The sequence below is a fragment of the Calidris pugnax genome, unplaced genomic scaffold (assembly GCF_001431845.1).
Source record: "Calidris pugnax isolate Ruff unplaced genomic scaffold, ASM143184v1 scaffold49, whole genome shotgun sequence".
Taxonomy (NCBI): Eukaryota; Metazoa; Chordata; class Aves; order Charadriiformes; family Scolopacidae; genus Calidris; species Calidris pugnax.
Genome location: NW_015090798.1, coordinates 3,949,043 through 3,971,186, shown reverse-complemented (window position 1 = coordinate 3,971,186; position 22,144 = coordinate 3,949,043). Strand labels below are relative to the sequence as shown.

The following is a 22,144-nucleotide window of genomic DNA, read 5'->3' as shown; positions in this document are numbered from 1 at the left end:
ATGGTGGAAAGGGAAGGAATTCAGTGGGCAGACATATGACGAGGTCCTGCATGACTGAGAAGCTCACATTTTTGCATTGCGCTGTGGCACAGGATCTCATGTCTCCAAGAGGAGGTAGATTGTTCCCGTGCCTTGTGACCAGAATCTGTGTCTGGAGGAAGAAGCAGAATAAAGGACCATTATTTTAGCAAAGGCATTAGAAATCTCTGCGACTGCTGGAAGCATTAATTAACAAAATATTTTCTCATAATGGCTAGCATCCTTCTGAAAATAAGAGCGGGGAAGCTGCTTGAAATAAAAAACTGCATGTATGTCTGGGCAGCTTGTAGTTTTAAAGCACTGCCTATGCCGACAGAAGAGGCAAGGGCATGGCAATTACTGAAGGTTTAATACAAGGATAAATGTAAAGCAACTTTTATTCTAGGTGTGAGCCTCCTCCATGAGTGCATGATTTGTGTGGGTGCCGATGTGGGTGGCGTTCGTTAGGCTCTGGTTGGAGTCCGGTCTGCATTGCTGCAAGAAACGAGTGTGATGGGGTCAGGTCAGTCCTCTCTGAATGATAATCCACACCATAAAGCTACTGTAAATGATTCAGCATGGTTTAGTATTATTTTCAGCCAGTGCCCAGGAGAGGCCAGGACTGAGCTAGCATTAAGAATGAATTGTCCATGCTTCCCACTCTTGTGTAACTGCGGGTTCAGGTCACAGAGAAGTACGGCAGGAAAATGAGCACTGCCTCCTTCAGCGCAGTGTAGAGTATTTGTCTTCCTTCAGCAAAGGTTGTGAACCAGGGTGGAGGGACCGGGCACAGGCTACAAATGCTTTTGGTTCTCAGAAAGCACCTCAGAGCTTCCCAGAGAAACTGAGTTAACAGTTCTGCCAGGATTTTTAGGAAAGGTGCTGAATACCCTCAACTTCCAGAGTGACCCAGGGACATTTGCCCCATTTTTGTAAACAGCTGGCACGTTGAGTTTGAACCTTTCATTTCTAAGTGGATATAATGTGTTAGCTTAAAGGCAGGTTATTGCTGCAATTGGTGGCCGTTGTGATTTTTTTTACTGCTTGGTTCATTTTTGATCTCTTACTGAATCACCTTTTCAACATTAATTTCGTTAAACTGTTGTTTCACGTCCAAATCACCATTTTTTTCTATTGTCTTTGCCAATACCAAATTGCCATTTTCTTCTATTGTCATCCTCAAAAGGGTCTGAATAAGTTACTTAGGTATTTTTTTAAGTGCTTGTAGAAGGCTAAAAAAAAGGGAGTCTGGGATGTAGGACTTCAGAAAGGGGCAGACCAGAAAGACAGAGAGTAAATTCACAAAAAGCAGAAACTGTAATTTGCAATTGTCTCAACTGCACTTTGTAGCAGCTGCATTTAGGCTGGACTGATGGCTGTATGAGTGCTACATTTCATTGAGTAAAAATCATTAATATTGTGGAGTTTTACTTATGTAGCAGGAAAAAAAAAAAAAATAAAGCAGAGCTCTGTGTGCTTCAGACTTGGCTAGCGAGTCCAGCCGAGAGCAGATGGAAACTCTGCCAAGCCCTTTTTCATTGAAGAGTTTTCTTGAAGCTTTAAGAGGGGAAGCTCAGAGCACTGCAGACGAAATTGCCGATTCCTGCTCAGTTCCCTGCACCATTCCCCGTGCTTCGGACCATCCTGCAAACCTGGGGTGGGTGTCTGTCAAACCCAGGCTGAGTTCGGTGGCTGTGCTGGCAAGTGCTGCCCAGGCACGAGGACTGTTTGGGACTGAGATTGATCAAAATCTGCTGGATTTTGTTAATGTATTTTTAGGAGTTTTGAAACCTTGGCTACACACGAATGGTTTCACCCTGTCCCTGGGTGGTAGGAGATCCCATGTAGAAGGCTCAGTGGTGTTCATGTTGCTATCTCATGATGGACCTTACTTTATCAGCTATAACGTACTAGTGCAGGCTCCACACTCGGGCTCTTCTTGCCTCGTAGAAATATCAGTCATTTCTTTTTCCTAGTTCTTCAGCAGTTACATTGTCCTCCCAAGTACAAATGTGCTGCTTTACTTACAGACTTTTCTCTCCTTTAGGACTGTACAATCCCATTATTTCAGAGGGGACTGTGTCCTAAAAGAGTAGAAAAAAAAATGTTTGTTTCTGGTTTGGGTCTTTCTTCGCTCTTATATATAAAGAAATGCCATGAAAAACCCATGGAGATGGAGTTCATTATGTTAATCCCATCTCTAAAAACGCTGCCGTGCTGTGGGCCTTTGTTGTCAATAAAATGTCAAGCAATGGCATGTACAGCATGTTGTGCAGACTTCAAAATGCCGCAGCTGTAGGACTGTGCTGTGTTTTCTACACAAGAGCTGAGAACTATGGGAGGGATTAATAGCGGGTGCAAGCCCAAGTGTTAATACCGAAAACCGAAGGAAAAAAAAAAAACACAACAAACCACCACCACCTTAACAAAGAGGTTTTTTCAGCGTATTTGTCAAAATTGGTTGTCATTCTTCATACTTTGAAAGACATCTGTTCACATTTCATAGTTTAGCCCTAGTTTACCCAGGAAAGCTGGTATACTAGTTTGCTTTCTCCAAGGGGCAGTATCTTTCCAAGTGTTAATGCCAGTGTGCAGCCTAGTAGTTCCAAAGAAGGGCAAGATCTAAAAAAATCAGGGCCTATAACATAGTTACAGCCATTAATTTATCACGCTCGTGATAATATGGGGCTAGGTAAAATACCAGAAAGCAAATTGCCCTTTTAATACCAAGAAAAGGTATTTTTCTTCAGCACTGACCTGCCTTGTGAAATTGTGGGTTTTGTGTGGTAAAGGACCTGATGCACAACTGCGACCAGCTTGGAGGGCTCCCCTCCTGTTGTGGGCATGCCTGGCTCCAGGAAGGTGAGCCAAATCCATTAATAATATGACCCTCACCAGCAGAAAGCAACAGGGAAAATATTACTTTCCCAGAGACGTGTTTTTATAGGTGTAGCACAGGGACTAAAGGACAGTGCCATTTTTCATTCCCCTAAGCACTAAAACGGAAATTTTGCCAGAGTCTGGGCATGGGGTAAGGAAAGTAATGGCTGAAAATTTTCCTATTTCATTGCAGGAGTATCACTATCTCTTCTTTTCAGGCAGCACTGAGCACTGGTGTGCATTAATACCAGGTCTACGTTATGGACACAGTTCCTACTGATTTTTAGGAAAAGCTAAATAAGTTGGGGTGAGCACCAGCCATACTGTGCTAGTAAATCAAGAGCAGTGATTTAGTTTAGGACATAAGAGGGATGAGGGCTGTCGCGTGGAAGTAAGACAGATGAGGGAGGATGGCTGTCATCTCAGGTCATGTAGGAAGTTCCAGCCTAATCCACGACCATGGCATTTTCATCTCCGTGCCGCTTTCACACTGATTTCTGTGACCAGGTGGCAGAAGGAAGAGACATATTACTATTATTATTTGATATGTGTGAGCCCCTGTGGCCTTCCCACTGTACTCGCCTGGATGGAGCTGTGCCTTCTGCACGGGGGGGCCAGGCACTCTGCTGCGCCGCTCCATCCACCTCTCCTTGGAGCAGCTTTGTTAGGTTTCATATAATTACGGTTGATGTCTCTCAAAAAAAATAACTGCATGTTACGTTTTATGTTCCTTTTTGACACCTCGTGATAGGGTTTCGTTCAGCAAATCACCATGTGCAAAATGTGGAAAGATTGCAGCTGTAAAATTAATTTCATTTGTATTTAGCCAGGTGTGGGTATTAAGAGACAACCAAAATCTGGCATCGTAAATCCTCTTCCAGGGGGGGAAAAAAAAAAAAAAAAGAAAAAAAAGTTAGTATCTGCATTCTGGGTTTCTTTTGTCTTCCAGGCTCTTCTTTGTTGTTTCACTGAACATGCTGGTGCTGCCAGGTTCCTTACAGCCGTTCTCATTTTATCTGCTGCTGGTTTGTGTGCTGATTCAGTAGCTACAATAGTGTACCCTGCCTCCTTTCCTCCCTCCCTCCTCCTTTCCCTTCCTTCTCTCCTTCCTTTCTTCCCTTTCTCCAACATGGGGGCAGACAACCTGAAAAATACTTCCATCAGCACATAAAAAGGTTACACTTGCAACCAGCTCTGCGTCTAGTGATTCTGTGAAAAAAATGTTTTATCAAACCTCTTTTTCTTTTCCAGGGAGGGGGCCGTCTCTTTTTATGTTTAATACCAACACAGATGCTGTCTTTCTGTACGGTTTGGGGGTGTTACAGGTACCTCCAAAACAACCTGCACCTCCAGAAAAGTCATTTTTCTGCTCAGAGGAGGGTCTGGGTTTAACACTGTGAGCCGGGGCTGTTTTCAGGGCTGTGGTGGGTGTTGTGCTCTGCTGGGCTAAGTTAGGGAGCAGCACAGGACTTTCTAAGAGTAGGTATGAGGATGAAGAGGTGCTACTTTTGCACAGAGCCCTTGTGACTCTGCTGACATTTCTACTTGGAAGAATCCCCTTTTTAAGGGTGAGAAATAGTTTGGTTTGTCTGCTTGGCCCTCTGTGTTATGTTCCTACCTCACACTAATGCCAGTCGTATCAGATAGTTCTAATTATAAATGTGACAGCTCTGAGAATTTGGATTTTAAAATCCTGTGGTTTTTTTTTTCTTCATGCGGTACGTTGCAACTCCAAACCAGAAGTTACTAGTGGGCTTAACCGGGTTAGAAGGCAGTGCTTTAGCCACAAAAGCACCTAGTCTGCACCTGGATTTGAGCCAGGGAGTACATCTGCTATATATCTCCGAGAGAAAAACGAAAGTATCCCTATGCCGTGAGATTGGTATCAGCAGGGTCCCCTGTTTCCAACCATGCACATTTGCTCTAAGTCATGAAATTAATTAATGGAGAAAATTTCTTGTAAAATAGAGCAGCAGTTCTGATTTACATGACTTCTGTGCATTTGCAAGTTATTTTTTTTCCCCCTATGGCTAGAGCTCTATGAACAGGTTTTGTTCCAATAAACGAACTTAACACGCGGGCGTTGGGCTGGAGGTCTCAGGGATCCAGTCTCCGCCACAACTTTGGCATTCCCCTCCCGTTTTCTTTATTTATTTGCACCCATTCCAGATGCACCCCCTTCTCCCTCCAGGCCGGTCTCTCCTTTTCCACCCCCTCCCAGCTTAAGCTACTGAGCAACCTCTTCGGTGGCTGCAGTGAATCAGCAGTTCTGGCAGCTCGTCCCTCCTGCTCTGCCTCCCAGCACCGCGCCGCTGCGGCGTGCAGACCCCCTTCTTGGTCTCCTTCACCACCGAAGGAGCAGGGCTGGGCCCCCCAAGGCAGAAGTTTTCTTGCAGTTTTACAAAACAGCGAAGAGTAGATCAAAAAAAGTCGCGCTGGCTTTTGCCTTCCTGTAGGAGAAGGAGAAGATTATTTTTTTTTTTTTTGCTGGCGGGGATCCAGGGGATATTTGCAGCCTCCTTTAGAGCACTGTGTGGGCATTCAGAGAGTTTGTAATAAGTGTAATAAATATGCTAAGGAATAAAAGAACTTGGAACTAGACACATTGCACTTGGAACCTGGAAGATGGTCCTTGTTAAGACTCACAGATGGTTGAAAATTTTGAGAAACTCTCTGGAATAGCTGCAGAAAATAAACAAAAATCCAATAAACACATGAGCTCTCTCCTCTCTCCAAGCTTGTTTGCAAATCCTTTTTTAGGTCATGCTACCCACAAAAGCAAGGAAGAGAAGGGAGTTTCATTTCTTTTCATTTCATTTCATTACAAGGAGGATTTTCAAACCCAGGAGGGTCTTTCACTCCAGGTTCAACCCCCTGGAAGCTACTCAGTTTCTCTCCAGGCCTTTGGAAATGTTTCCCAAATTATTTGCATCTTCTTTGGTCTGGTAATACGGAGCAGGAGGGTGTTTGTAGACCTTTTGCTTGGAATGAACAGTACTTGAAACCGCAGCTGATCTCACCGGGCTCGTTGGTGAATAAGATGTTACTGAATTAAAGGCTCAGAGCACGGCCCGCAGGAAAGGATAAATCCTGCTTCGCTGGAATTCTGTGGGAAGGCTGCTGGTGTTGATGGGTTGCAGAAGGGCAGGATCAGGCTCTGTGTTTTCACTTTGAATGCATTTTTCTTAAATGGTAAGGGAAATGACAATAATTTGCTTTCAAAAGAAGTTTTGTCATAACCAGTACAGCAGCCATACGCAGCAGGATTCGGAGGTCCTGAGCTGTATTGTTGTTGGTTTATCACTGGATAGGTTTTTTGTCCTCTTACCTTCAAATCTGAACTCAAATCTGGGCTCAAGCCCTTCGTGTGTGTTTTCATGTGTGGGCATTGCTCTCCTTAACTTCCCGTTGATGTAAATAGTTAAATAACTGAGGGAACTGGAACCATCCAGTATTACTCCTCTTCACCAGATAATTGGCGCTTTGCAGGCCTAATATGCAATATGTTGATTAGTGCTTTTGTTATATTAAGGAGTTTATTTTTACCCGTACGCCAAATCTCCCGTAGATGAGTCTCCTGTATGCAGTTCATTAGACGTCTTGGATGAGGTTTTCAAAGTGATGTCAACCTTGCCTCTACTTGGAAACTCAGTCCTGCGGATAATCACAATGCAATATATGCGTGCGGTGCCTGTCCTCTCAAGTGAGACACTGGGGACCTCCAGAGTTCAAAACATTGAGCTCCTGGTGCTGGTTCTGAAGCGCCAAATCTCCTTGGGTGGCCTGGAGGAGACTGGCCTCCATCTATGGGTTGTGTTGCCCCACAACACACGTTGCTCAGCAGATCTGATGCCCATCTCTGGTGGCATTCGTACGTCTCCGTGTCGTACCTCGTGCGTTCTCACCTCTGCTGTGCAGGCAGGTGTTGGCCCACGGAGGGATGTGTGAATATAAACGGGGCCTGTGTTTTCCAAAGTGATCCATTGTCTTGGGGATTAATGGGAAACTCGATCATCCGGTTATTGCCCGCAACTGCATACTCTGTGAATGCACCGAGTATTCCACGTCGGGTGGTATGGGTTTGTGTTTTATAAGGTGATGGTTGTGGAGAGGATTATCTTTTTTTTTCTTCCTGTTTACTTTATTAAGCCAATTAGAAATGTTCAAGACTAGGAGGTGTTTTTCCAGGTCCTATGATCCCATTAGTTAAACAACGGAGGCGTAAGTGAAGGAAGAAAACAGACTACAGAATAAGCTGTGCAAATAAAATACAATAACTAACTTCTGGTCTGGTAGCATCTTGCTGAGCAGCCTGATTATTGACTACCCGGCCAGTTCTGCTGATACGACCAACATAAATTCATCTTTGCTGCTTTGTTTTTTTACTGATGCTAATGCCAAAGAACCAGAGGAGCTCTAGGAAAGGAGAGTCGGTTTCAATTCTGGTTCATGAATCACATATTGAATTGTCAGGAAAGGAACAAATTCTGCCCCAATTGCCACTATAACTATGATAGGTTGTACTCGTGTGTCTCAGGGCAGAATATGGTCTGAAATGAAATAGATGAGGTCAAAATCTGTTTTCATTGATCACAGAGAAGGCAGTGAAGCTGTAGAGGCAAATGTGACAGCAAAATATTGTCAGCAAGGCCATTCCTCTTGCCAGCAAGGCATCACGGCAAAAAGAAGGCTGTTTGATTTTCAACCCCCATGATGTGTTGGTCGGGTTGATAAAAAAAAATAATCTTTCTGTGAGCAAGCAAATTGATCTGAAAGTAAGACATAGTGATTGACAGTGAGATGCAAGATGCCATTTATATGCAGTCTTTTTGCATGGAGGAAAAAAAAAAAACACTCAAGGGACATTTTGGTTTTGTTGTAGAAAGTATTAATTTTAATTTTTTTTTTAACCTATATTTTTAGAATATTACAAAAGGGAGACCAGGAATGTGATTCCAGGAATAATCTTCTTTTATTCCATCGTATATTCTGCAGCCCATTCTATAAAGATGGCAATCATAAAAAAGCAAGGGCCGCAATATGAGAAACAACTTTTCTGTTAGGGCGGATGGCTTTATAGAATAGATACTGAGGCAGCAAAGAACTGAAAGTGGTTTCTGAGAAGTGTTGACCTCCTTTCGTGCCACTTACTGTGAATTAAAGCTGTGAGTGAGAACTAGTTTGGGCATGTGGTACAGCACTTACAGCAACTGCTGCCAAGGAACAAGATTTGTGTTTCTAAGGAAATGCAACAAAAGAAAATGGTTTAAGAGGCAGTGGCTGTCACAGTGTGAGAGAAAAAAAAAAAAAAAAAAAGTATCTATGTACAGATAGGGAAGAAAGGCCGAATTGGGTTATTCTATACGCAGGTTAGGGTGTGTGTGAATTCTTGTAATGTGAGATTCCAAATCAAACGGCTGTGGATTGAGCAGGGTTTAGCATATCTCACACTGCTGGAGTTTACAAAGTCGAGCGAGCTAAAAGCAGTTGTGACCCGCTCTGTGCCTGTGATTGACTGTTGTTTGTCATTCTTGCAGGCATTATTAGTAACAGTGACCTGCTGTAGGAAAGGGATACATTTAGAGCAAGGAAACTCGGTTTTTGTGGCTTCTTGGAACTCCTTTCTTAGCAAACCAAAAGGCAAAAATCTTCAGCATTTCTAAACCGAGGCTGCCAAACGGTATCACTTACCACTACCTTTAGGGTTATAAATATCTTAGGACGTGACATCCACTCACTGATTTGTAGCAAAGATGTTACGAGAATTGTTCATGCACTGAAGTTTCATTAAGGGATGAAAACCGTAGCAAAACACCGAGGAAAAAATACTGCTATATTTACACAGTGTCTTAACTCCTTGGTTTTTTTTTCCCCCCTTCCTGGGTTGGAAAGGGAACCACCTATCTCCTTTGCTGATGTCAGACTGCTCCCTGGAGACACGGTGCTATTGGAAAGCACATGATACTGTACATATTTACACCCAGCCCGTATCTGATTGAGATTGGACGACGAGACCCGTGAGTTCACAAGTTTCTTCATCATACTCTCATGCATTAAACATGTGTTTGAACTCTGGCTTGAAAGCCGTGTGATCTTATGATAGACGTATTTATGTAATAGTTAAGTGAATGATCATGTGCTCTCCAGCTCCTTTTCCATGCAAATGCGGAGGAAATTGAATATTATAATATTTCAGTGTGATGTCCTCAATAACAAATTACTGTTTAAAATAACCAATATTTGTATGTATATCAATTGCCTAGCAGTTATTTTTGTCTGCTATTTGCATGATATGGAAAATACTTTTTCTAGCAAACGTTTTAAGCTACTTGGTGCTGCTTTCCCTTTGGAATGATCACAAGGGTGCACATTTAGGGACGTATTTTCCATCTGTTTTTTTGAAGCTGGCAAAGCACATAATTTGGAATGGAAAAGAAGAAGTCTGAAAGTACCCAGATTTGAGCTGGTATGTGTTTGAGCCATTCTAGGAATTCTTATTCTGTAGCAGTTGGTAAAAGTGAAGGACTATATTGTGCCCTTGGATGCAAGTATGCAGGCAGAGCCCAAGGCCAGTGGGAGCCCTGCATAAATGCCCAGGGGCATACTAGGGCCCCTGAGAGATTTACTGCTCCATTACTGAGGCAGAACCTGAAATGATCAAGGGGGCTCTGTGAAACCCCAGATGTTCAATGTGGTCCTGAAGTGTGGAGCCTTGTTCGAGGCAGGTCAGGGTCCTTCTGCAAAGTCCTGGGTCGCTCAGAGAAGCTGTAGATGCCCCATCCCTGGAGGTGTTCAAGGCCAGGCTGGATGGGGCTTTGAGCAACCTGGTCTGGTGGGAGATGTCCCTGCCCATGGGACCCTCCCGTTGGAACTCAATGATCTTTAAGGTTCCTTCCAACCCAAACCGGTCTATGATTCTGTGAGTCAAACTTTCCTACAGCTGTAAGACCCACATACAGCTTGAGGTCTGATCTTCCATGCAGAGCAGCACTGGAGTAACAGTGCTTCTTTTTGGAGTGGAAATCTTCACCTGGTGAGCCACAGCACACCCACATTCCCCTCCCCTCGTCCAGAAGCATCGCCTTACCTCCTCAGGCCATCATACCCTGCTTGCTGCACATGGTGAATAAGGATGACAGAGTCTGGCCCTCTTGCTCTGGCAGTGGTTGGATCAAGCCAGGAATGGTTCAGTGCAGTAATTTCTCAAAGGTGGGCATTTTGAGAGCACCAAAATTCTTGGGGACACTTGTACTCTTGGGAATCAATGGGACAATGCAAGCAGCTGGGAAAAGAAGGCTCCAAGAAACGTTTACTGCCTCAATGGTGCTGCAAAATCTCTCTAACTATGGGGAGTAGAGTAGATGTTGAGAGTTTGGGTTCGTAGTATGTCTGGGTTCTCAGGTTTCCCATGTCAACCCCTGAGAACTGTGTTTCTTTTTGCCATGGTCTACAGTAGGGTGGCCACACAGCAGCTGTTGAGCTGCCTATGTCTCTTGAGCAGTTCAAGTCCAATTCCTGGGCTGTGAAGAGGCGTTTTCACCAATAACCGGATTTTTTTTTTTGCTGGGGGCTGGTAAGTCCCAGTGGAAAAACTGCACCAGTGGGTGTTGCTGAAGACAGCACTCCTGGGACACTGTGTGATCTAGCTTATTGCCAGTGTGCGCCCAACTCACGGTGGTAAAGAGGGAGCTGTCAGTGTCTTATGCTCCAAGATCTCCTTCCCCTTGGTTTTTTTAGGACATATGATATATTTATTGTAGTTCTTGGCCTATGTTATGGATTCTTTTAAAATGGAGATTGAAGGGTAAAGAAAAACAAGTCATCCCTATTCTGGGAAAGAGACATTACAGCTGGAAATGAATTCTTGGGTCATCTGTTTCATCCTCATGTGCTAGCACCATTTTTTTGTATAGTAAACCACACAGTCTTGTAATATATGATTGATATTAATTAGGTTTCTGCAAAGTATTGCACTCCTCAACTTGAACTGAACCAGAAATAAATATATTGCCATATATTAACATTTTATTAGTTGAGAAGAAGAATAGGATGAAGGCACCTATGTGAAATCCAAAGTATGAGCTTCAGATTGAATTAATGCCAGCAGCGCCTTGAGATTAATTTGGTTACTATGGGTACAGAATAAGAAATAGTATACCATAATGTAACTATGTTTACTGATTCATTTCTGGCATTAAAAACTAAAACTACATTATATATGCAACAACAGTCTTTTCTTCCTTGGAAGAAGAAGGTGGGTACATTTTAGTAATTAAAGTGAATGTTGCCCTCTGAAAAGTGCCAGTACTCTACTGGAAGAAGAGCTGCTGTTCTGTTACAGGATCTGCCCCATCACCAGCAGCAGACCAAAAGAGACCTAAAAAACAGAGAAAATACCACCACCCCAGGAAACTTCCAGTCTTCTACAACTTCTGGTTAAGTATCTCTTGGACCACAATAACATCTGTTTCATGTACCATTCAACTGTATTGGTCAAACGTCAGTTTTCTATCCTCGTGCCACTTCATATCTCATCAGTATGTGGGAGAGGGAGCTAGTTTTGCATATTAAGACGTTGAAAGCTGGGTAATAATAAAATAATGCAATGGAAATACCATATATTCAGAAAGCAATTATTTTAAGGGGTTTCAGTTTTGACATGGCTAGATTAAGTATGAAGCTTTTCGTTTTTTATACTTGCTGTCAAGAATGTTGTTAAATACTGATACCACCTCCTAAGAGAACAACTTTTAAATACCAAAATGAAAAGGATAAGCATTAAATATTTTGGTAGATATATTGTGCCATAATGTCTACTGCCTTGTTCTTAATACAAAGCACAGTAGGGCTTAATTAAAAAGTGATTGTACGATCTATCACAAACCTGCATTAGGGATATGGATGCCAAGAAAATTAAGTTGAATAGGTGGTGATAATGAAATCGATATTTTATTGAATAGTTTTTATTCCTATGCCTTTGTTTGCTATTCTTGCTTCCTTGTCAGCAGGTAAGACATTTTCCATCCAAAATTCTTTGAGAGAACTCATCTAGTCTGTTGCTGCTTTGTTTCATTGTTTGATCAGCCTAAGTTATTTTGTTCATTTTTTTTGACAGAGTAAAATGCCTTGATAAACTTTTGACTCTGTCGGAGCAGAGCATGACAGTAAACAAAGAAAAGCAAGTCCTTCCGAGCTCGTTCCTGCCAGGAGCAGTTAGCTCACAACTGGTACAAGGGTGATTTTTTTTATTTCGTGTAAGCAAAAGCCACAGTCACTCAAAGCCTCCAGGGCAGCCCCACAACCTGGTTTAGTACAGATTTCTCCTGTTCCAGCTCCTGGTGCGGCTTCAGGACCTGCTAAGCAGAGTGGTTAGCAGTAGGGAACATGGAGATATATTCACTCAAGCATAATACCCAGTGAAGAACATATACAATAAAAGTAAGCGTTTGTACAGCCTGGGCCAAAATCACCCTTGTTATAACTTCATCAGCTTAAATGCTATTGATTTTTTCAGGTACCACTGACCTGAAGCTGCTGGGGATGAATTCGACCTGTACTGTGAAGGCCGAGCAGAATCACGATTCGCAAAGCGCAATGCAAAGGAAGAGTTGCCGCGTGTTCTGCTTGTCTTGTAATTCTACCCCAGTCGCTCCCAGTTCAGCGCCCTGTTGGAGAGCCTCATCTTCAAACGGGTACAAGTGTGTCGGCAAGCACTGTAGCAAACAATAAGACAAAAGAGCTTATTGTTCCCCTTCATATTTTTAAGAGTGGTGTGTTGCAAGCCAGACGGCTTGCTTTTCCCGAGCGGAGCTGCTGGGTCAGCCAGCACAGCTTCATTTTCACTGAATTTCACTGAATTTCACTGAATTTTTTAGAGTTGGAAGGGACCATAGAGATCATCTAGTCCAACTCCCCTGCTGAAGCAGGATTGCCTAGAGCATGTTACTCAGGACTGCATCCAGGCGGGTCTTGAAAATCTCCAAGGAAGGGGACTCCACACCCTCCCTGGGCAGCCTGTTCCAGGGCTCTGTCACCCTCACCGTGAAGAAGTTTCTCCTCATATTTGAGTGGAACCTCTTATGTTCCAACTTGTGCCCGTTGCCCCTCGTCCTCTCAGTGGGAACCACTGAAAAGAGTCTGGCTCCCTCCTCCTTCAACCCTCCCTTGAGATACTTGTAGGCGTTGATAAGGTCTCCCCTCAGCCTTCTCTTCTCCAGACTAAAGAGTCCCAGCTCTCTCAGTCTCTCCTCATAAGGGAGATGCTCCAATCCTTGAATCATCTTTGTTGCCCTTCGCTGGACTCTTTCTAGTAGTTCCCTGTCCCTCTTGAACTGGGGAGCCCAGAACTGGACACAGTACTTCAGTTGTGGCCTCACCAGTGCAGAGTAGAGGGGGAGAATGACTTCCCTTGACCTGCTGGCTACACTCTTCCCTATGCAACCCAAGATACCATTGGCCTTCCTGGCCGCAAGAGCACACTGTTTACTCATTGCCATTTTACTGTCCACCAGGACCCCTAGATCTTTCTCTTCAGTAGTTGCCTCTAGCAGGTCCACCCCTAACCTATACTGGTACCTGACATTTTTCTTCCCCAGGTGCAGGACCCCCACTTCACATCCTCACTTACTAGGTTCCACGTTGCCGGTGTCCTTTCCGTGGCACCACTCAAAGAGCCAGAAGGGAAGGCTGGTTTTTGATGATGGTGCTGCATGTCCTGAATGAACACGTATCGCATAGTGCAAACACACCCCACATCACAACTTGCAGCTCCTCTTGTGCCCGGGCGCCACACGCAACGTGGGATAATGTGCCAGAGGAGAAGGCAGGCACAGCACAAGGCTCTGAAAGCCATGAGAGGCACTGAAAGCTTGTGTTTCTGGTATGCAGCAGTATAGATATTTGAAAGGTTAGGTTCGGTCTATTTTTAGTTAGCCTTCACATTGGGACTGATCTAAAAATGAAGGTGATATAAAAATTGCACGTGTCTCTCCTGATTTATCAGAGATTTTTGACAAAACGCGTAAAAACGGCTTTCTCTGAATCAGAGATGTTTTTTTCTGAAGTAAAGCTGTGCCTCTTATTTAGAAGAGGAGTCTTTATATTCTTGATTAAAATGCCAGTGCCGTCTATTTCACTCCACGATCAGCATTTTCAGATTTTAGCAAAGTTAAAGAAATATGACTTTCCCACTTATTGTTTTGGAAGATTTATTCACTTGTGTAAATGAATTTTAAAAAATTGGCAAGGCCTTTTATCTCGTATAAAATAAATCTGAAGATAAATGATCTTTTCCGCTAACATCACCTATCATTAAAGTGGCTAAATGAAAATCAAAATGTGTTGCTATTTAGTGCCTGCTCGCCTTTTTACGGGAGATGAAATTGAGCATGTTTACTGGGCAGGAATTGTCAGCAATGCTTCGATTTATAGCATCGTCCGGGATACAAATTAACAATCACGGTGGTTTTCCCCCAAACTCTCCCTGGAAGATGGTAGCCCTCTCTCCCCAAAGTGTGCGCCGCCAGCTTTTTGTACACGTTCCTGCCCTTGCCTTAAAGAAAACCTGCAAAAAACGTAAAAATTGTGTTGCATTGAACTGAAGCGCAAACATTTTTCCGTGCCTTTGTAAACAGGAGTGCATGTGAGAATGAAACAGCTGGAGGTCTACCTCCAGAAAACCCCTGGGGATGTGTCACTCTCATTTCTCCAGTCTATGCAATCTCGGTTTAATAAATTGGTAATAATATTATGATGAAGTGCTCTTTGGTGTTGGTTTGCTGCTTTTTCAGAGAGGTTTTTTTTTTTGCATAGCAACTTGTAACATAAATTAAAATAATCTTCCTTTTAGACAGTTTCCCATTTTCACTTGGTTCTTTGTTCCTCAGAGAGGAGGGGGGAGCTTGCAATGGGCAAAAGGGAAAGGTACACTCCGGTGAAGTCTCTATTTCAGTGTGAATCCTAGATGGTCCTATCCATGTTTTTGGTTAAATGCAGTGCCCTGGCTTGCTGTTCTGCATGTGGAGTTCAATGGAGCAGAGACAACAAATAATGTTTAATTGTGTCAGATTGTCGGGCCATTTTACGACAGTAGAGATCCATTAGGGACAAACGTAAAAGTAGCAAACTCGTCTTATCTGTTGGTGGGCATGGAATAATGAAAGTACAGTCGTAGCTCTTTTTGGGAGGAGGTAAAGATATCCACTGGTACCCACCTCTAAAACAATTATAAGACTTGCCAGTGCCCCAGGGCAAGGGTTGTTCAGCAAATAGTTTCTCAGGAACAAAGATATCCAAAATGGTGATAGCTGATGCAGTCCCAGCGCCGTATCCCTGTTCCATTCAGGAAAAGCTGGGGAAGCCTGAGTAGCATAGAAAGGAATAGGTGGAAATGCATGGAGGAGTTTCTACTTTGAACTCTTTTGGTCCTGTCTTCTGTAACGAGGTCTGAATCAAAGCCTGCCTAACTCCATTTAAAAATTCCTGTTCCCTTCCAAAGGGTTTAGAGCAGTCACCCCTTCCCAGCCACTTTAACCCCCCCCCTCTTTTACTTTACTGCATTTTCTTGTACAGGTATGCAGGCAAGTGATTCAGATAGAATAAAATAAAATTAAAATAGTAACTCAGCCCCAACCTTTCTATGGCTAGCAGTTCTCCCTTTCCATCTGTGTTCTAGTTTGCTTGGCTCCGAGTCAAAGGTGGAAGTACTGACAAATTTCTCGTCAAAAGCATCGCTGGAGGAGGGTCAGCCTCCAAAAGGTTTACAGCTGCACTTGGTACAGCTAATAACCCCAGGGCTAAATGCTTATCTTCCTTTATTTCAGTTATCTGAATTGGGGATGGAGGGAGGATGACATCTCTTGCCATTTGTGCAACTTTTTAAGATTAATATTGCAGCTCCGAGAAAAATGAATAATTGGACTTTTGAGCAGAGAGTGGAACCACGAAACCCATAGGGATTCCTCTAGCACTAGTCACTAGTTTGCATATTGCAAGTTAACTGCAATTCATGAAGGGTTCTGGCTAAAAATAACTTCAGGGCTCAATTTTTGGCTGGCAAGGAACTACTAGTTAAGAGGTCAGGGGAAGCTGATCCTTCAGGAGCCTTGTCTGTGTGAGACCGCGTTGGCTGATGCGGTGAGGTGACCCCGTCTCCTCTTGGCCTGTCCTTGGCTGACTCGGGAAAAGGGGGTGCAGGGGCTGTGGGGAGCTGGGGAAGGAGACACTTGCTCTGTCCGGGACCATCAGAGGCCAAGTGGCCAGTGGTGGCTGCTCCTGGTGCCACCGACAGCAGCCTCCGCAGGAGCTCACCCTCCTCTGCTGCCAGGCATAACCCTATAGAGAGTGACTTGGTGCATAAGCAGATTTAAAAAAAAAAAAAAAGACAGGAAAGAAAAACACAAAACAAAAAACAAACACCGCCGGTTCTTTCGTGTGATATTTTCGTTTTATTTTGTTTGCCTACGACGGTAGCAGAGCAAATCTGCGGCCTGTGTTACTAAAATCCGATCAGATGACTGCGGTTCAGAATTATTTCCACATTATACTTTGTTTTAATACGAAAAATGCCAAGAGCTAGGCCCAAGAAAAAAGGCTGACTCAGTTCCACTGAGCTCTGTCTGAAGAAAGTCTTATTTGAAGATGAGAGATGTGTTGGTGAGGCTGTCTGTCATCTCTAGTTTATTAAAAAAAATTGCTAGGAGGCACTAAAGCTGTCCACTGCCTTTCCCTCTGTTCCTTCACTCAAAGGTGCTTCATTCACATCGACTTTACCATAGCGGTTTTGTGTAAAACAAGATTTGATTTTAGAGTGTTTAAAGGTTACTGTTCTCTCCAGTGCTGCGCTGCAGACTTGCGTGTGCTCCGCTGCAGTCGCCTTCCCAGCCATTTTAGAGAGCAGATAGGCTGTTTTGGAAATAATGGCATCTTTTTTCCTCCACTAGCTACTGCCAGCCTTGGCGTGGATCTCCCAGGAGTGCGCTGGGAGGTCCTGGCTTGGTGGCTACATGGCCAGGTGGCAAAGCAAGCCCCAAACGCAGTGTGACAGCCGGGTGGCAGCCTCAGCAAGGGATGGTAGCTTTGGAACAGCCTCCATCAAATTGCTTATGGGGTATCTTTTCTGTACCCTAAGATATCAAACCCATAGTGGCTGTTCCTGGGATCATCTATCCTCTTCAGATCCCTCTTGGAAAAAGCTGGTGAAAACTAGAGGAGCATTAATGATGAATAAGTTGGGAAACAAGGGCTCCAGGGTAACACTCTGGGTGCCCCAGGGAAGACTGATGGTAATAGGGGTAACGAGAAGCATCTGGGTGGGCTTTTCCAGGGCTCTGCAGAGAGTTACAAATACTGAAGCTTCTCCAGGTTCTACCCATTAGGGTTGAAGCTGGAGAAGACAATTGCCTATCCCCAGAAGTGGTGGGAGGATCCCACAAGGCTGGAAGGGGGAGAAAAGGCACAGCTTCTGAGTGTGTGTAGGGGGGATGGCCCAGCCACCGAACAGGAATGACAGAAGCCAGTTCCCTGGGTCTGATAAGATCAGACCTGAGCAGGTTTTGGTCTCTTCCCAGGGACTTGATTGAACATGTGGAATGATAAGGAAGGGGAAAAAGAGAACTTCATGATTTGTTTTGTTCCGAGGAAATACCAGCAGGGAGGTGAGTAAAGGAGAGGTGATGAAGATCTGCAAATTTTGCAGATTTTGGTGTGGTCCTGCCTGCTCTTGCCGACGTGCAGGAAGTTGCAAAACAAGAATCTGTCTCCTTGGTTTTGCCCGGGCGTCTTGTGCTCAAACAGCACCAAAGGCTCCCCAGGAAACGGATGGGTTTGCGTGGCTCCGTTTCTCAAACATATAGGAGCAATAAATCCAAATGTAGATGCTCTTTTAGAGATTAGTCTCTCTGTGAAACAGTAGCGCCCGAGTGAAAGACATTGTTCATGCTGCTTTTAACAGGCCTGACAAGCTGGATTTTCCTGCAAATCATGGGAAATGTGGATCCTGGAGAACATATGCTCCAAATGTTGGGGGGGGAACAAGTGACAAATGTATTTTTTATGTAATCAGCTGGCGCTGCTTTGCTTTTCTTGTTTTAATAATGAGTAAGTGAAATATGCTTGTGAAGAGGGAGATGTTCAGGGAGGTATGAGGAAAAATTTAGGAAGATTTCTTGCAGTGGGTGCCTGTGCTCCTGCTGCATCTGGGCACTCCTGGAAGGTTTTATTGCAAGCAGGGAGTTACAAAGAGTTGCATGTCTGCAAGCCAGTTTAACACTGATAATCAGCTAATCTGTGCTAATAGTGAATATTCACAGTCAGGGCCATTTGCATGTGAAGGAGCAAGCGAATTCCCCTGGCAATCAGTGCTGTTTATTTGAGCCCTGGGTCTGGGGAGGCAGATGTGGCTAAAATTCAGGCCGGTGTCAGTAATGTCAGTAATGCGTCGCTGTTCGGAGAAAGTTATTTTGGACTCTCTAATACACACACACAGCTCCTCAGACAGCAGCCCCTGGCCCAGAGCTGGGCCAGGAATTAACTTGGCCCGGATCTCTGGAGTTCTTCAGAGGGCTGGTACAGAGCACCATTGTGGTTTTCCTCTGTTTAAAAAAAAAAAAAAAAAAAAACAACAACCAAACCCAAATCTCAGTTCGTAACTGCCCTAGCAAAATTGGAGAGGGCACGTTGCTTTATTCCGCGGTAGAATTACTGCATCAATGAACCCAGAAGTTCAAGGAGTTTGACTCACTGGCTTATGCTATTGAGGGTGTATTCTGGGTAGGATGAAGTGGATAAATAAGGAAAAGAAGCTGAGAAGGGGGAAAAAAAAAAATCAGCAAACAAATAGGATAGAAGTGGAACAGAGAGAATGGACTGGAAAACAAATAAAGGACTGTGCAGAAAATAAGAGTAAAGATGCACAGAAGGAATATTTCTAATAAAAAATTAATAGGGTACATATACTTTATATAGAACACTATTCACGCTAACACACCTTTGGAGTGCGGTTTGCTCTTTTATCCACAGCGGTGGCTGATCTGCTGCTGTAAGGCCATTCCCTCTTGGAGGGTCGAGCGGAAGGGGTTGAACTGGTGTGAGAACTGGTTTGTGAACCTCAGCTTGCCAAAGCTCCAGCACTATTTTTATATACAAGTTTGGTTGTCCTTACTCCACTGGAAAAGTAGCAAACTTTGCTTAAAATCAGTAAGTAGCACAGTCTGGGGGGCAAGGAAAGAAATTCTTTCTTCCTCAGTGCCGTGATGAAGGGACTGAGTTTTGGATTTCAAAATCACAGGGGCTCCAAAGTCAGTAGCTTCTTTGAGAAATCAAAATTACAGGGAGTAAAAACATGATCATTGTTAGAAAATGTGTGTGAAAGAGGAGGAGGTAAAATGAATGCTGAATCCAAGAAAGAGTCAAGGACAGAGGGCTTGAAGTCTTTGAATTCTGTTCCCTGTTTTTGCAGGCAGCCGTACCTTCCAGTCCTGTTAAAAAATGTGTCAGGATTTGGGATTTTGTACCTAAATGCTGTTGGAAGACTTGTCAGAGCTGTCTTGAATTATGGCCCTTGAAGAAGAAAAGGTAAAATTTGGGAATCGTTCAGACTAGACACAAAGTGACCTGAAAATAGAAGTGCAGTGATTGAGGAGGTGGTCTGATGGTGGACATTTCAACGGGGCAGGTTGGGTCAGACGGACCCGTGGACGTTACCAGCCAAAAGAGGGTTTTCTTTGTACATGTTTTGTTATGGAACCAAATAACGTGTGTGTGCTCCCGTATTGCCCCGGGAAAGATGTTTGTGCAATTCTTTGGTGTTGTCAAAACAGGAGGGGAGAGCATTGCTAAAGCTACTAGGGAATGTTCAGAAGACAAGGTTTCCTTTGAGGAGAGCAGCTTAGGGGCTGGCTGGGTTTCACAGCCTTCATTTACATATGCTGAGGCTGCGCCGTTTCCAAACGACCACTGCAACCGCCTTCCTCGCTTTTCTCCTCCTACAGGCACAAAAAAACCCCATTAAAACACGTGGAGGGAGGAAAAAAATAAAGAAAAAGATCCTAGTGAGTAAATTAATATTACGGTTTGGGTTAGATGCTTTGATTTTTTAAAAAGAAAAATTCTTCCCAAGCAATGGGGAACCCTTGTTGAAACCTTGCAGTCTTTTGTCGTCGGAATGGTGCTTGGCAGCTCTTCCAGGTGATGCTGGGACTGCCAGCAGAGTTCAAGCTGTAACGTGGATGGGGCCATGGCAAAGCTCTTGGGGGGACTCTGCTATGATCACCTCTTGCTCGCGGTGTCTACAGCGGCGCTCGGAAAGTTCTCCAATCTCTAACGCCGGTACGGTGAGCGCGCCGCTAAGGTCACCGTTTATATCTATCAGTTAACTTGCTAATTTGAAGGGAAAGCAGTGAAGTGGAAATGTAGAAAATAGAAACAACACGAGCGGGTCAAAATATCCAAAACAGCAATATGAAATGTTCCGGTGTAAATACATTTCTATAAAAGGTGTGAATGAAACTTCAAAAAAAAAAGAAAAAAAACAGTTGATGGATTCGGCACAGTCAATGAACACAATTATAAGTAGGTATTGAAGGAGAATATTCCACCAACCATGGATCCACAGATAATAATTAATAAGAACCGACTCCACTCCAGGCAGGCAGGTGCCCGGCATTATTTCACAGTTGACTGTTCGAGGGGTAGAGGTACTCACCTTTGCCCCAGATCTTAATAATTTACTGCAGTTTTATCATTAAATCAGCATATAATTGGGAAGGAAATGAGGTTTTTTTTCGTCGCGAGAGCAAAGCAATACCGTTAATTTAATCATTCGTAGGAAAGGCTTTCTGTAGTCCGTCGGTATTTTGCTGTGGTTTTTTTTAATTAAGTAAAGTAAAAACAATGCCATTTTTGTCATCTGTGCTTGGTGAAAATATGACAGTGTGATGTGATTTGCAACTTAAGCACAAGCTGGGAAAATACATTTTATCAGGACTGGCAATAATGAATTACAAGGGAACACAAATAAGCTAAGAATATATCTGAGACCTCCTACCATTTCTGAAGTTTCCAGTGTCTGCGGGGAAAAAAAAAAAAAAGCTATTTCAAGAATTGTACTTCTTTTTATTTATTTTTTTTTCCTCTCAGCAAAATCGCCATAGCCTTGTATAATAATTGAATTCATTTAGCCTTTAGAATACTCAACTTTGCAAATAACAATGAAAATGAATATTTCATGATGAGCAGGATGATCAATTATAGTTTTGTGACTTTGACTGGTAGCCCAGCGTGACAGAGCCAAGCGCTTACATTCCACGAGACTTTTTGCACCCAGCTAATTAAAAACAAAAAAAACCACCCTGCACCTTAAGACAATGAGTGAGCAGGTGGGGACGGTTAAGCAAGACCTTTATTTGATGGTTTGTTGGTTTGGTTTTTTTGGTTTTTTTCCCTGCTGGGGGCAATGTTCTGCAGCTGGGTTTGGTACCTGGAGTTTGTTGTGTATGCAGTGTGGAGGGGCATCATGAACCAGTTGTACCTGCAGCAGTGCCCTTCCTCTGGGGAAGGCTTCCAGGAGGTGACACCAGGAGGTTTGGGTCGGAAGGGTTGGTGTTTGTACAGAAATGAGCAGTGCCCTTCCTCTGGGGAAGGCTTCCAGGAGGTGACACCAGGAGGTTTGGGTCGGAAGGGTTGGTGGTGGGGGGGGTGTTTGTACAGAAACATCTGAGCAGTTATGGGGCAGGACGGTGGCAGTTCCTTGTGACAAGCCCTGTTTCTAGGGGGAGTACACCAAGGCAGGGGAGTGTTTGAAGAGCAGCTGAGAAATACTGTAATCTAGCTGGGAACAGGATCAGGCTCCCTCCTTGTAGCAGGTGAGATAGCAGGTGAGGAATGTTTTTTATAGATGCTTACTCCATTCCTGGGAAATGCTGGGGGGAGTGGGGGGTGGGTGGGGGGGAATATTGCTGATGCCTTTAGCATGGAAAAACTAACCTGAGTTGCAATGAGCGAGGAGAAAGGGTGAACCTAACCAAAATAGTGGGCATGGTGCAAAATCCCCAAGTGAAAAAAAGATAATAAAATGCTGGAAGGTGGCGTAACTTTTGCTGAACTCTGGGACAGCCTCTCTGAAGGGAACGGCACCGGGGAGCCCGCAGAGGTTGGGCTGGGGGCTGTTGGGAGCAAGGCAGGGAGTAACTTCACTTCTTTCTTTATAATAAACACAGCTCTGCCTGTTGTTTGCTTGGGGGTGGGGGGG

At 43.9% G+C, this 22,144-nt stretch overlaps 1 protein-coding gene across 1 annotated transcript in view; it reads left to right on the top strand.

The window, feature by feature from the left end:
• The window catches only part of PPARGC1A (peroxisome proliferator-activated receptor gamma, coactivator 1 alpha), a 432,535-nt gene that overhangs the window by 332,899 nt on the left and 77,492 nt on the right, over positions 1–22,144 (top strand). The gene's annotated exons all lie outside the window — the stretch shown is intronic.